We start from the raw sequence: 14,043 nt of genomic DNA on the forward strand, positions 1-14,043 counted from the left end.
CAGTCAGATGAAATTTGTTGCAGCATTCTTCTCCCTAATCTCATTCCCTGCCCTGCCCCTTCATGCATTTTCATTTTACAGGGAAGCTGAGCGAAGATTGTTTATAAGCAAAGCCTAGAATCACAAAAGAGAAAGGTTTGCTTATAGTTTTGGAGGTAATACTAGAAGAAATAATACTTATTTATTAATTTCTAAATCACAAATAGTATGCAAGAATTTCCAAAGCAAATTGTAATATGGGAGTATTTTGCTTTCCTGAGAAGAAAGTTACTGGCATACTATTTTATCCCACAGGAGCTTGGAGCTGATTAATGGCCTCAGACTTCACTTAAAAAAATTTCTCCCAGCCATTTACAGAAACAATTGCCTACAACTGAAAGCTAATTTAAAAACATACGTATGCAGGAACATGATAAATTGATTAGAGAGCAAAATGTTAGTATCTATTTCAAGTGTAAGCAAAACCCCCTTAAAAAGTTAATTAAAAGCAGATTTTCATGACCCCTTATGGATGTTCCAAAGTTTCACCTGACTTTTTAGTTTTAGGAGGTTACTTGATGCTTGTCTCTATTCTGGTCAGTACCGGTGAGGACACCTCTGGAGGGCTGCACTCAAGGTCCCCTGGCCAGGGACCCTCTAGTAAAGCAGTGATATGGCTGATATTTGGAGCTGCCATCCTCTGCCTGGTAGCAGCACAGTATGTCCAAATTGTGCATAAACACTGCCACTGAGCCTATCTGTGCCATGCATTTATGCTGCACTGCCCATGGACGTTTTAAATTAAGCCCTTCCCCTTGCCCACTTCAGTCTTTTTCGCTTTCTGTAAAGCAATCTATTATTCTCAGAGGTATAGTTATACATATTATAAATCAGTATATAAACATAAGGTTGCTTCATGAGTAAGCATGTGATATGCCTTCAATTCTAATTAAAAATAATAAAAAAGCATCAATTAATACCTGAAAAAAAAATCTGTTTAAAAAAAAGACTTAAAGAAATTGTAAAAGCTTATTGTCTCTTAATCTAGTTGACAGAATAGTTACTGTGGAAATGCTGACATTATCAGTTACATACAGCAAACAAACCAAACAACGTAACTAGTAAATAACAGGAAAAAAAAATAAGTTTCTCTTAATACAAAATAGACTTCATAGTCTTGTTATTTGTTCAGAAATCTATAGCTTTAGGATATTCACTATCTCTCATGAAACCTTCTATGCAGACCACACACAATCCATTTACCAGCAACCTTTTTTTTTCTTCTTTTCTGAACTAACAATGAAGCCAAAGATTTTCCAAGAGCAGTGATTAAATTCACTTTGAAATTGACTAGCCACATTCACAACCACTCTGTATCTAGCCAATTCAATGCGTTTGAATCAGGAGTAAGTTTGCTATTAAATTCTTTCAAAAAAATCTTGAAGCTTATTTTCCTTTTTCAAAAATTCCAAAATTATAATCTTCAGAAATGAAATAATTTGTTTAAACAGAAGAAATGAAAAGCATCATGAATCAAGTTATATTTTACTTTCATCTGTGCAGAATTACTCAGTTCCAAGGACAAACCAGGAGTTTGAGTACTCCGGACCTATTTTGGTTTTGAGAAGATTATTTTAAGTTACATGGGCTGAGTACATTTCTGCAAGAATACATACATTTGCACTCAGGAACACATGATTCACAAAGAACGTGAATGGGGGAAATAAAAAAGGGTAAAAAATATACTGGAAATACACAAATCAAAGTCACGTACTCTTTCCCATTCCAAAGAAGCTTACATTCCTAAAATGATCACTTTATAAACCGTAAAAATCATGTAGGCATTCCATTTTTTAGCTTTTCATATTCTTTTTTTTCCCTGAGACTAAGTTTTGAGCAAAAGCAGTACCAATCTGATTTCTGAGAGCTAGCATTTCTATCATCTCTAGAGAAAGAAACCTGCCATATCAAGCACAAAAATCTTCTCACTTGCCTGAAGAGTGCAGAATTACACAACAAATTATGTCAAACACAGCCAAGGAAGGATAACTCAACAGGGAAATAAAGACAGGTATCAAAGCCACATCAGAAGAAGAATCTGTGAACAATTAGCTATCTCCTTTTCAAAAGGAGAAATGCCTGAAGGTAATATCCCAGATTCCTCATTCCCTACGAGAAAATTACCTTCAGTCATTATATTAAAAAACAGACATTTTCATAACAGAAAACCATACTAAAATATCTCTAATTTAATTTTCCATGTTATTAACAATTATTTTTTTTATACTTAAATATGCACACACTAAATACCTCAGGTTATTCAGAAGTATTATGTGCCAAGTTTATGTTTTAAATTTTGTGAAATATGAATGTTTTCATAGTACAGTTTAAATTACTCTGAATTGATTTTAAAACAAGTGATTCTACAGCTACCATTAAAACAACACTAAGCAGATACAGAGAAACTTCCTTAGTGCTTGTATTCATAGCTAAAAGATCACTGTAACACTAGTTTACTATATACAAATAGAAAAACAAACATTTTAAAAATAAAGATTCCAATTTCACAATCAAAACTAGTTTTAATTAAACATGACTTGCCTGGATATTTTGATATTTTCAGCTGTCACTGAAGAATGATGGTGTGTATTACAGCCATAAAATCCATGGAAAAATCCACATGCTATGTATTACAAGACAGGTATCTGAGAGTAACTAAAGAGGAAAAGCAACAGTGTGATTTCAGTACTGCTTTCCTCCTCCATTCTGTATGACTGTAAATATTAGTCCTGAACATCACCTCTTACATCTCACATCACCTGTAAGAGACTATGCTTCCATCCATGTGATATTCTGAAAGGAAGAAACAGTTTCCTTCACTCTGCATTAGTCACTTTGGGCATGCTGTTTCCATAAAAAGCAAATATTTAATTTCAAAAAAGAGTTGTAAATTATCTGCATTTTAACAGGATGCACATACATCATTATGCATTAGAATGTCATACTTTATAAAGAAACTAAATTCCTACCTTATCAGGTCCACAATGAAAAGTTCCTGCAAGTTTCGCCCTATCCAGAATGCTACTGTAAGAATGAGCTGAAAATCCTTTGCTTCACAAAGATACTTGTGAAGCTGAATTAGCTTTGCGAGCTGACAACTGCTCAGTAATACTGTTCACCTCCAGCTGGTAGCAACAGCTCTGTGCAAATATCACTTGACTACCGCTGTGAACTGCAGCTACTCAGAGTGAAAGTGAGACAAGACTTGATACGTGAATACGTTTCAACACTTATTCAGAGGAAATGACTCAACTATCTGCACATCTTCAAACACTGGAAACTGCTTCCTCCCTCTGCGCCCAATGCAGAGGAAGGTGTAAAACAAAGGGTGCTGTCATTTATTTATTAAACACTGCATGAACCACATATGAAAGTTCAACTCCTGAACCTTAAATCCTTGCTAACTCCTACTCTGATATTTTCCATTAATAACTTGTATGGAGAAACAGTTCATTTAACTAAAAAAACACTTTGTTTTACTAAACAAACACAACTACTTTATGAAAATGAAAGAAAATACATACTAATGTGTATTTAGTGTGTTTCTGAAGTATATCCTAATATATTAGCTTTGAAGGTATTTCAGAAATAATTTAAACAGATCTAAAAGTAATATTCAGTTACCACCTGCTATTGTCTTAGAAAACTTTTTAAAAAAAGTTCTTCTTGTCCATTACAGAGATATTAAAAGCTGAAAAAGAAGCAGTGAAGACAAGAAGGAATAGATGAAAACAATGCAGATTTTATTCAAGTGAATTTCAATATAACTTCAGTCTTAAGGAGGTAAGTAAAAGCTTCTCATGACCAGATATACATCTTTATTTGTATGGTGTTAAAAGTTTATCCAGTCTTATCCACACCTGGAATTTCATTTAACTTAGTTCTTCAATCTTCACCCTCTTAAGAAAATCCTGGTTTAATTTAGCTGGAATCTTGTGCAAATTACTCTCCTTAAAACTACTATGGTTTTTCCACATTTTGTTGTCAGTTCTATGGATTTAACATCCCTCTGTTTCAAACTGCTCCAGGCCTAAATGATCTCAGTTTTTTAGGCACCGGCTCTTCTACATCATTAAGCACAGCAGGAGAGAAATTTGCACAATTTGAAATTGTGTGTTCTCTCTTCCTAAGCCTCTTCATTTCAGAGAGAAGCTGCTTGATGCCCCCTCTCAGACTGGTACAGCGTACTCAGGAATATGTCAGTCTAGACCTAAATACAGTGGTATGACTTTGTACAATGAGTTTTAAACTTTATGGATAGCCAGATAATACATATCAGGGTGCAGCCAAATATACAAATCATCGCTCCCCTCAGAAAGCTGTAGATGGGAGAGGAACACTGAAGTAATTGATTCGATTAAAAATTCCAAATTGTTCCTGAACAGGAACTTGCTACAAGGGAGAAAAAGGATTGTTGGAATCATTTCACATCAGCCTCATAGTAGCTAACTTGTATGCTACAGTTCATCAGAACATTCACCATCTTCTTACCTTTAGCTTAGTTTATCATTTCACATTCCATTCCACAATTAACCGTGTCTCTTGGCATATAAAAATCGCTTTTAAATTAAAAAGAGTAAACACTCAAATCACTTATTCAAGGAATGAGACTGACTGCAGGTTCTGATAGTCTTGGATGAGATGTGATACGCTGAAATAATAGAAATCGTAGGCAATGGATGATGGAAACTTCAAGAAGTCATCATTCCTGTGGCATGAAGAAAGATGGTGTATGTGACACATGGCATATGGCACATCGCTATTCACATATATAACGCTCCTGGCCTGACTATCAGCATAGAGAAGCAAGTTAGGAGAATAGCTTAAAGTAAATTAAAATATCCTCTTTTTCTGCTACAAGATCTATTTCACTTTTGTTGTTAAAATAAAAATTGGCGTGGCTTCAGATATCTGCACATGCCCTAGCCCATTTCATTTAACCCCTCTATTCTCCATTTTTTACCACTGGATCAAGTACTTAGATACCACTGCTAGAGCCTCCACAAAAAGAAGACTAACATTTGTCACATCCTTGGTTGCCTCTCCAGAGAGCAATGAACTCATTTTAAAGCAGCACATATGTTGTTGTTCTCATTTAACTTCAATTTCCAAAGAATCTCACTTATTTACATAGAAGAAGAACAAACAACACAAAACCAAAGCCTACAAAAAGCAAGAAGAAATTTCAAGCTGTACATTTATTCAAACTGTGTCATCTATCACTGCTGACTGCCTACAAAGCCATAAGTCCCATCTACAACAAATTAACAAATACTAACAGACAGGTTCTAATATACAGTCAAAATCCACCTGGGAAGAGCTATGCGCAGACGTGGCTTCAAAGATTATCAAAGAGCCATCATATGATGATAAGAGCTCATGACTCATGATGATAAAAGAAAGCACTTTGTTGTTACTCAAGAACACAAAAAACAAGTTGAAATGCCACTGATGGGGACCCAGCCCTGCGATCCTCTGAGCTGTGGATTAAACAGGCAAACAGAGATCACTAAATTTCCTACCTGAACTGGTGGCTCTGGTGATCTATTCCCAAGTATCTCTTTCCTGCCTGATGCCTCCCGACTCTCTCCTCTAGCCAAGTCATCACCCCTGACAGCCAGCCATCTCCCAGCTGCATGTCTTCTTCCAAAGCCACCAATAAGCACAAGAGTGGAGAAGTAAATGAGTGTTGACTGTTCTCTGTGCTGAAATGAATGCTTGAAGAAAAAGGTTTTATACCGAATAGCCTATAAAACAGCAGTGTAAACCTCCCACAGTTATGTGATAAATTCTTTTTCAGTCTTATTTTTTATCATTTCTGAATGTACCTCTCTCCTTAGTTTCTGAAAGCACATGCTGTATTGTTACAGTAACAACCATTTTGAAAAGATGCTTTTGATATTCTACAAGAGAGAATGAGAAGTCTGTTATTCAAAAGCAGATCTCACAGCTATTTGCTATGAGAAATCAGAGAGCAGACAATAGACCTGTGACTCTGACTAAAGCATTTTCAAGTTGTATGTTTTCTGCTGAAGCACTTATGTCAACAAACACAGATCACTTTCTAAATGAAGTCCATAAATTTCAATTAGATGACAGGGAGCAGAGAACACTCTGCTTCCCATGCCCACCACAGACACATAGACAAATTGAATCCCTAGGGTTTTTCAAGGGCTACTGAGTGGCCCTTGTGCCACTCAGTCAGTAAAAAGTAGTAATTACCGATAATGTTTTAGCCTACCTACCCTTGGGTGTGCTTATGAAGAGACAGTTTTTTTGTTATTAAACATACAAATCATGACATACACTGACCTGAAGAAGTGGAGCACATTTCAGTTAATACTGAAAACGGTAGCATCATTTTTCTTCAGAAACTTTACAGCATAATGATCAGTGACAAGTTTTTAAGTGCATAATGAACCATTCAAAAGGAAAACACTATCCATAAATTTTTAATGTTTCTTCCTCATTTAGGGTTTTAAATTAAGGCAGAACTAATGAGATATTGTACCAGTACTAACAAGAGCTAAGGGGAAAATCTTTTTCTGCTGATGAAAAGACTGTAGATGTAACACTGTAAGAACATCTAATTAGGAGGATACAAACATGTCCCGCTCAATACTGATCTGCCTAGCAAAGTACTTCTTTCAATGCAAGAAGAACTCTGTTTAGAACATGATGATTTTTTTGTTAATTTCATTGCATGCAAATACTGTCACTGCTTATGAATGCTTAAGCTCCTACAAGCAATTTCAGCATCTCCTGACTGTGCAAGAGTTGCTTGTGTGCAGTAGAACAGTTTTTCAGGCTACACAGCCCCAGGTATGGAGTATATCTTCCTTTGTTCACTCTTAGGGGGCTTTAAATTTACAGCTGAGAAACAGAGGAGTAACCAAAACCATGAATCAGTTAAGCCATTAATCAGTTAAGTCAGTTAATATACCAAAACTATGATGCAGCTCCTATGAATAATCTGTGCCAATTCAAATAGTAATATAAATTTCCCTATATTTTGACTAATGCCCCAGGGCGTTTTCCTCTGCATAGTAACAGCATTTTTTATCTAGATTTCTTCTTACTTGCATCTAGCCACATTAATTAAATATTCCTCCAAATGCAATCAAATATACATTCCTCAGATACCAAGTTCCCTTCTGAAATAAACCAACAAAAACAACGTAAAGTAACTACCAATTTTACTCACTGTGTATGCCATTAACCTTATACCTGTGTAACACTAAGCAATCTGTTAGTATCTGCTGGAAATAAAACTGGAACCAGTTATTCTTGGCAATGATTTGTCTGGGCTTGCTCACTGCAAGCATACTTGGACCTCCAAAAAATATGCAGTCTCCATGAGCCTGCAACTTCCAGAATGTCAAGACTGGGTTTTTCACACTTGCCTGTGTATTATACAAACAAAGGCTGATGAAGGCAAGCCAGGAAAAAAAACATTAAACCCAGGGACCAGAACTCTCCTCCCAAGAACTTCAATAACAAGACTCCTGCAGAAGGGATTTCTCTAGAGATAGACAGTAACAATTCTGTAAGAGATACCTAAATTCATCCAGGGATTGCCTAGGAAAAACCCCATCTATCAAACAGACTTCTGGAATTAAACTTTCCAAGTATCCAAACAGTGACAGCATTGTTACATCACCAGCAACAAGAGACTAAAAACACTTCTCTCGGTATGCTATCAGCAAAGGACTAGCCTGGGGCAGATCTGCAAGAGAGCCTGTTCATCAGTATTTAAAAACATAAGATACAGATATTATTTAGAGGAAGGGATGGAAAACCTGCTGCATGCTGGCACTGCCCTGTGCTACCATGTTAAGCAGAGAGCGCAGCTTCTCTGAACCTCTGCAATAAGCTCACTTACCTATAAAGAGTAATCCACACAACGGTCCAGCTGACAATAAACCTTTAAAGATCAAACTTTAAACGTCCAAAAGATTTAAACTTTTGGCTGTTTTTACCAATGTCAAGTTTTCAACAGTTGTCTAGTTCTCTATGATATACAAATACCTTAGGACATCAGGACTGACATAGGCAAGCAGCTTTAGCTTACCTACTACTTATGATTCAGTGGGGAGCTGGCAGCCACTCGCTCTTTAGTAATCAGAAAAATAATATCTACCAGCTAAGTGCCAAATACACTGAATTCAAAGCTGTGCAAAAGATACTATAATCCTTCTGCCAGATTTTTGTTTAGAGGTGTGTTCTCCTTTCACCTTTTACACAGGGCTTCAACCTGAGACTACTAAATTGTAAACAGAAAGACGTCTGTTTTCAAGGAGCTCCTTCAAAAGGAGCATTTATTCAACTGCACTTATTTTGTTTCTACAAAATTTTAGAGGATCGTATTACTCACTTAGATAATGAAAACATTTATTCTGCCAAAGCATTTCAGTTCCCCTCCTCTTTAAAAACGAAAAGTAAACGTGTTAATAGTATGTTCTAAATGACAACATCCAAATGTACCTGGCAGCCTGCTACAAGGAGTTGACTGGCATGTTGGATAAGGAGAGGGCAGCAGACGTTCATCTTCACATTAAAAAGGCTTTCAGCACCATCTCCCATACTATCCTCATAGACAAGTTTGTGAAATACAGACCATTTAAAGTTTCATGCGCAATAACAGAGTCTGGCTCTTCTCTGCGATGCCCATGACCAGGCAGGAGGCAATGGCCTCTTTTCATCCTCTTTGAACGTAAGAAAAAAGGGTTTTTAATATCAAGGTGGTCAAAAATTGCCAGATGTTTCTCCGACAGGCTATGGAGACCATCCTTGAAAACATTAAAAACCTGTACAGTCCAAACAACTGGCTCAAGGTCCTCTGAGAACACTGGACCAGTTGATTCCATGAAGACACTATGGGCAGCCTAAGGACCTTGGTGAAGCTGCAAAAACCTTTGCATTTTGTCTGAAGGCAAAGAGGTGAGAGCCATTTAAGAATTCTCTGATCAGTATCGCATTTTCTGGGCCCTTCAAGTTTATAGTCTTCATATGCTTTTCAATGAAGTAATTACTGATAGTAAATTAACTTAAGGAATCGTATAATATACGTCAGTTTTCAAGAAAGAAAGTGAAAGGAAAGACAGAAAAAGGTAGCAGTTGGTCTAGGAAAAATGGATATTAAGAAATAACAGATGTAAATTGTCTGTTTTAGCCACTCAAATATTTGTTTCAATATTCTCTTCACCACATACAGATGTTTCACATACAAATGTGTACAATAATACAAATTGTATGTGTAAAAATGTGAGAAACTACATTATTTAACACAGTGATTTCCCAAGTACATTAATCATTTAGTGACTGCTTTGATAAAATAACATGATAATGCATTTTCTTCCTCCATGTCGTATTCTAAAATGCTTCATTTTAGAACAGACTTAGGCACCAAAACGCTCACCAGTAGTTGGGATACAGATAGCTCCTACAGTCATCACCACTCTCATACTGAAAAACACATTAAGAAAGTGTATTTAGTGGAGGCTACACAAACCATGAGCTTTTGCTGTGGATCTGCATAATTTTGTAAAGATTTCCTTTGTTTTACTGTTGGATTTTGAAATCTGTGCAGTTATTCCTGCAGCAGCTCTGGTCGGCCTACCCCATTCTGTTGTAAATAGGTCTAGTACAAAGCTGACTTTAGCTCTTAAATAAAGGTGAAAAATTCTATTTTTGGACTATTTCCTGTTTGATTTAGACTGTATTTTGTTTCAGACTTCACTCTAAAAAGCTTTATCAACTTGATAAATCATTTTTCTAGGATGTGGATTTGAAACATAATCAACTTGAATGCCAGTTGTTTTCTCTCTCAAGTTTATTAAAGAATAGTACTTAAGATTTCTCTCCTCTTCATTAAATCTAATCCTTTCACATTTCCAGGTAGCTTCAACTGCATGCAGTTAACAGAAGACAACAGAAAAAAGTAACTGCCTCCTCCTGCTGAAAAGCAAAATAAAATTTTGCTTGAACTTGAAAATACATAGCCTATGTCAACATCAACACATTATAGAAATGCACTGCAGTAACAGTCAACATGTCCTAACTTAACTAACACCAGAGTACTGAAACCACTTCTTTTTCCTCTTTTCCCAGAGAAACCAACAGGAAAAAAAAAAAGTCCTGGTGAATACAAATACAAATACAAATACAAGACACATTTAAATCCAAAGAAGTTGTGATGACAGCTAATGGAATTCTACTTACTTATTTATCTTCTACAGAATAAATTTATTTATACACAATTGGGAATTCAGTTTCATTGCACATTCATGATGGAAGATAATGCCTACAATATTTATGTCAATTCCTTTCTCCTTCTCTCACTCCCCCTTCCCTGCTACCCTTACATGGTTCACATACAAGCTGGAATTGATAGTTCTTTTCACATCTTCACACAAATGGATAAGGTACCTTTTATATGTTGAAATACCTGGCAGCATTTCTAAAGACATCACACTCTCCCTGACCCTTCATTTTCCCTGCACTCTGATTTGGAATACTTCTGATGTAAATGTATTTGATACTTTTAACCTTAAGTCAATCTCTCCCTCTTTTGCTTACCCTGAAATCTCACAGTTCCTCATACTAATTTCATCTATAGTAGGGAAATTACAACTTTCTTCCCACAGTTTAAGAGCTGTTTAACATTTTGCAGTCAGATTTGACAGTCAGACCCACACGTTTTTGCTTGTTAGCACAAGTCATGGGATTTTGCCCTAAAGAAGACCCAAGAAAGTCAGTTTGCCCTTAATAAGTTAAGTGGAAGGCACCGATAGCACTCAAGAACACAAACTCACATCAAGTCCTTTCTCATTCTCTATTAGGAAGTACATACTTCAAAGTTCTAGTTCTGATTCTATCACCTTTCAAATAAATCTCTCAGCTCAGCTATGTTAAAAAAAAAAACAAAACTCAATAGATACAAAAGATACTCAATAAACCCTAATTGTTGAACTCCGCATGGAATAGGAACTCCCAGTAAAGAATAAAACCCTAAATAAGGCACTCACTTAGACTTTATTGTTACATTTAGAAATACCATTACATTTACTCAAATAATAAATTATCGTCTAAATGAAAATTCTAGTCTATAAACAGTCTAGTGTAATATTGATTCTCCATTTTAAAACTTCTAATTTTGAAATGCATCAGCACTTTATAACCAAGCTTAAACTTCCATTATCTGATGGAATTATTTTTTTTAAGTATAACAAACATTACTGCTGAATGTACAGTTCAGATGTGAACTGACATGTTACAACAGATGCTTAGTTAAGTCAAAATACAAAATTAAGAGAGAAGGAAGCTCATGGAGCAACATGCCAGGGGTCACTTCTGCTACAAAAGAGCCATACTGAAAAAAAGAAGCTCTAAGTTGAACTAAAATAGCTTGAATTCACACTAAAGCAAGAAAAGTTGTTTTTCTTGAGAAGCCGTACAGATTCATGTAGATAAATTTGTAAAAAACACCATGCTTGTTGACCAAATTGCTTATAAACTTAAAATGACTGTGTTTCCCAAAGTGACTGAACAAATGCCTGAGTAACAGTATTTCATTAAGGTAAGGGTACCCTTTGTAGCCCTTGACTTTATAAATGCTTACTTTGCCCTTTACATGAAGCAGTCTTCCTCTATACATCAAAAACATGGTCACCATGAAAGTGCTGCAGTTAATCTTTAGGACTTTCCTTTCTTACCTTTTTCAACATTCTCAGTAAAGAAGATGGAAGCTGTGACATGGCCACTGCAAAGGACGATGTAAAAAAAAATTCAAAAGAAGTAATACAAAATTTATAAAGATATTTCCTCCCAATCAATTTGGCAACCTGTATTCAAGAATCTCCCTACATAAGTGTAACTTCAACCACAGCAGGTCATTTTAAATAATACTATATTGTATGTGGGTAAAGGAGATGATAGTTGACACTCTTTCTCTGAATGTGGATTATAGGAATGGCTGTCATTTTTTCTCTTGTTCAAAGAGCTGAGACATCCACTTTGAGAAGCAGTCCTAGGATCTCATGTCCAAAAGCTCATCTCTAACATCCAGCTCCTCAGCCTGAGGAGATGCATATGTAAGAACATTTGGTAAATCTTTCATCAAGAAAATATAAATAATGAGACGTTAATATTAAGTACTAGTCTAGTACTACATGCTACACAGTGTTATACAGGTAGCCTAAATGCAAAACTCTGCTTTCTGGTATTAGGCCAGGCCGCAAGTATTCTCAGAAACCTTTAAGTGCTTCAGAGGCTTTTGAAATCTGACTATGTGCGTTCTTTATTTATTGTTACCGAGATCCAGGATCAGAAAGCTTAATCTTTTGTCCATTACCACCTTTCAACAAAGTTCTACACAGTTACTCTCAGCATGAAAAAGTCAAGTGCAAAATGTAGACCTAATGCATCATGAAAAGTATTTTTTTTGTGCCACGTCTTATGCTTAAACAGGGGAATGAGCATCTTTTCATACTATGAGCTTGCATACCTTTTATTTTCCAAGATCTTCTCTATGGCTATCTGTTAGGCTTTTTCCTCATTTCCATAATGATTTTTCTCAAACAATCAGAGCAGAATTTATTATGAGCTCCAGGGAAAGACTGGACCCAAGAGGTTTCAATAATTGAACAGATTGAGCAAAGCTTTGATTTGCTAAGATAGTCATTTCCCGGTCTAGAAATCTGAAAAAGACCTCCTGTTCTATTGAGGTAAAAATGCACTTACAAGGCCTCTTCCCAAATCTGTGTTAGATTCACAGCATTTCTGTAAATACAAATATTCAAGATAAACTGCTTGAGACAGCAATAAGCAAAATCCAATAAATGAAATAGCTACTTCAGTGCTTTTCAAATAGTCATTGCATGATATAGTACTTTTATTCACTGAACACTGCACACATTGTGGAAGACACTAGAGAGTTCAAACTCTCATCAGCTTTTTCAGTCTATTGGGAAAGCATCATAGTAATGGGATGCATTTTAATTTGCTCATTGTAAGTATAAAGGGCATACAATTTCTACAATCACAGAAAGAAAGGTAGAAACAGCTTCTTGCTTGAGTTCAAACCTTATCACCGTACCAATTATTTACAGTTTTTTTTCTGAAAATGTAAGTGCACCTTTTCTTAAGCAGACTTGAAAATTCTACTTGGGAAGGAAACACTGCTACTAGCAAAGAGAGCACATACGAAAGGCAGTTTGTTTTGTGGTCAGGCAGAAAGTTCATACTTAGTTTGAAAAAAGGTAAGATTTTCTTTAGGAAACAAATCAAGCATTTTCTTCACTAATAAATGGAAAACCCAACTATTGGTGAAGAGTTCTACAAACTTATCCCTTCTTCTGTTTTAATCTGTTTCCTCCAGCTTTCAATTTTAGTCATGGAGGAGAATACTAGAAGTGACAATTACCTTCAGGAGGTGTGTAATTTGGTCACTGAATTAGAGAATCACACTGCATCTCTTGCATTATTTTTTCTGTCTTATTCTGATTTGAAGTCTAATCTCTACAAAATGAGATCAGTTCTATTTAGCTTGGTACAATAGGAAATAATAAGAATTATGAAAAATGTGGTATGACCAAGAGTAGGTAATTGAAGAATGTGACTAAATTAAGTACTTCATAATTGCATTTGGCATTCTCTCAAAAACTCACTTGCCCCCACATAAAATTTGTCACTCTCGAGAGATGTAAGAGAATAGCAAATTTTTAAAGAAGAAAATAGAGCAAAAACTATGTAAGAAGTCACAGGGTGCTAGGATTACTTAAAAACATGTTTGAGCTCTTCAGCCAAAGCCACTGGTGTGCATTCTGTCTTTCACAAAGAACTCAACAGAAATATGAATGTGTTTCTTAAAATATTTTTAATGAATTAAGATATTCCTAAAAATAAATCTCATAGTAAGCATATATTGCCACTAACAATATTTTGTTATGATAATTCCTTTTAATATATTCTTGTTAGTGCTCCATTATGGCTAACTGAACCAAA

The 14,043-nt window shown here is 35.7% G+C and overlaps 1 protein-coding gene across 5 annotated transcripts in view; it reads right to left on the bottom strand.

The window, feature by feature from the left end:
* MCTP1 (multiple C2 and transmembrane domain containing 1) overlaps positions 1-14,043 on the bottom strand; it is a 252,740-nt gene that overhangs the window by 171,632 nt on the left and 67,065 nt on the right. Inside the window, exon 1 of one of the 5 annotated variants that reach the window (XM_052700798.1) lies at positions 3,009-3,227. The exons of the other annotated variants lie outside the window; for them this stretch is intronic. The gene's annotated coding sequence lies outside the window, so the exon portion shown is untranslated. Of the gene's footprint in view, positions 1-3,008; positions 3,228-14,043 lie in introns of those variants that run through there. 5 annotated transcript variants of the gene reach the window in all.

Source organism: Tympanuchus pallidicinctus, unplaced genomic scaffold (genome assembly GCF_026119805.1).
Source record: "Tympanuchus pallidicinctus isolate F22 unplaced genomic scaffold, pur_lepc_1.0 scaffold4, whole genome shotgun sequence".
NCBI classification, from domain to species: Eukaryota; Metazoa; Chordata; class Aves; order Galliformes; family Phasianidae; genus Tympanuchus; species Tympanuchus pallidicinctus.